This window comes from Notothenia coriiceps, unplaced genomic scaffold, assembly GCF_000735185.1.
Source record: "Notothenia coriiceps isolate Sejong01 unplaced genomic scaffold, NC01 NC01_scaffold00032985, whole genome shotgun sequence".
NCBI lineage: Eukaryota > Metazoa > Chordata > Actinopteri > Perciformes > Nototheniidae > Notothenia > Notothenia coriiceps.
In genome coordinates, this window is record NW_011365686.1 from 172 (window position 1) to 2,186 (window position 2,015).

The 2,015-nt window shown below is 43.5% G+C and overlaps 1 long non-coding RNA gene across 1 annotated transcript; it reads left to right on the forward strand.

The window, feature by feature from the left end:
• Positions 1–807: 807 nt before the first annotated feature.
• Positions 808–1,885, forward strand: LOC104961265 (uncharacterized). The gene is made up of 2 exons (XR_800080.1): positions 808–1,544; positions 1,735–1,885. It is a non-coding gene; the product is annotated as an uncharacterized lncRNA (long non-coding RNA).
• The last annotated feature ends 130 nt before the right edge of the window (positions 1,886–2,015 follow it).

Consider the following 2,015-nt stretch of genomic DNA (forward strand, 5'->3'; position numbering starts at 1 on the left):
AGAACCTTCATTCTCCTAAACTGCTGGGACATTTCCCTAAAGCCAATACCTTTATATTGTCTACTCTTCACTTACTTCGTCAGCATAGGTCGGCATTGATGTACAGAGCCGACAGAAGACCTTGTTTATATTGGCATCATATTGAGAGGTGCAGTGACGCGTCCTAAAACCAGGAAGTACGCTGCTGGTTCCCTCGACAAAGAGCAATGGGATTTCTCCACAGGGTTTTATGGAAAATAGCTGGAAATAAGGTCTGTGGAAAACAAACCTGTTTGATAAATGCACGTTTTGTTCAGCCGGATAATCTCCACATGTCCACCCTACTTTTATCATTTTCGAATCATAAATCTAATCGATAGATTATTAAAGGGTTTTAGGACGCGTCACTGCACCACTAGAAGCCAACTCCATCGATCAAGCTGGCCGAAACTTTCTCTCGCTCTTCTTCTCATGCTCCCTGTCACTCTCCTTTAACTCCTCCGGTTACTTTCTTTTATTTGATGATTGTTTTTTGCCCGGCGCTTGGCCGGTTACCGCTGGTATTAAAAACATTTTGGCGAATGGTTAGGTGGCGCAATAGTCTGTAGTGAAGGAGCGCGCTCACGGGAGCCTGCTCGCGCTGCGCTCCGCAGCAAACAGCTGTTTGCTTTTCACCCTACAACGACAACCGACTCACAAAACGCTTTGTTGTAGCGTTGATAAACGAAACAATTTAACTAAATTGCTAGTCAAAATAACAATACCACAGGACAATTTTTTTTAAAGCAATATTTTTAGTGGCCCGAGTGGGCAAAGTACGTTATGCTGGCCCGGGGTGTCTAAATAGTGCTTCCGGGCCAGCGGGCCATTTAATGTCGAGCCCTTCCGGTTACCGGCCGGCCCACATCGTCCGACCGGCCCACTTCAGTACCGGCCCATCGGGATTCGTCCCGAACGTCCCGATGGCCAGTCCGCCCCTGCATGGGTGTAATATAACTGTAATAATGGTGCAATATTGGTTTGATACGCTTGTTATATGGGTGTACTAATGGTGTTATATGCATGTGATTTGATTGTAATATGGATGCACTAACCGTGTTATATGTGTGTAATTTAGTTGTTGGTATATTTGTGTAATAACAGCGTAATATGCGTGTAAAATAGATCTGATAATATGGGTTTAATAATCTATAAATGTATACCGGCGACTGCGTATGTAAAGCGCTTTGAGTGAGATACGGGAGATACAGAGGGTATTTTTGAACATAAAAGTCATACTTTGAAGAAAGATCTTGACATTTCGAGGCCATCTTTAGCCTAAATACATTAGAAAATAGCCATTAAGGATGAATGTTGTGTTAGAGGAAGTGTTGTTACAGTTGCAGACTTTGCATTGGTAATTGTTTGGGCTTTTATTATACCCAGGACAGTTGGTAGTTTTTGCATGTAAGCAGGATCGACACTTCTGATGCCCTTGTTTCTCTTTTTTCCCGTTGTCTTCTAGAGACTCTGCATATTTGATAACTTTGGGACCTTGGTGTTTGCAGTTTTCATGTCAATCTGGGGTGAGTTGTGTACAATATCCCTTACTTAGAGAGAAGCTGTTTTCATGGCCATTCAAAAGGTTTATTTTGGGAGCAATGAAAGGCAAAGCAGACTCAGGAAGACACAGACAATGCTTTGTGGACGTAGTCATTTCCTTCTTTCCATTAATTTCCCTGTGTGTATTATTTCCTGTTCATTTCCTCTCTGCAGTGACGCTGTTCCTGGAGTTTTGGAAGCGCTACCAGGCGGAGCTGGAGTACATGTGGGACACGGTGGAGTTTCTGGAGCAGGACGAGCCGCCTCGGCCAGAATATGAAGCCAAGTGTACTCATGAGAGGAAAAACACCGTCACAGGGGTAAATCACACACTCAGTCATCTTTATGTTATTGTTTTTAAGCATTATTTCACTGTGTGTGTGTGTGTGTGTGTGTGTGTGTGTGTGTGTGTGTGTGTGTGTGTGTGTGTGTGTGTGTGTGTGTGTGTGTTTTAG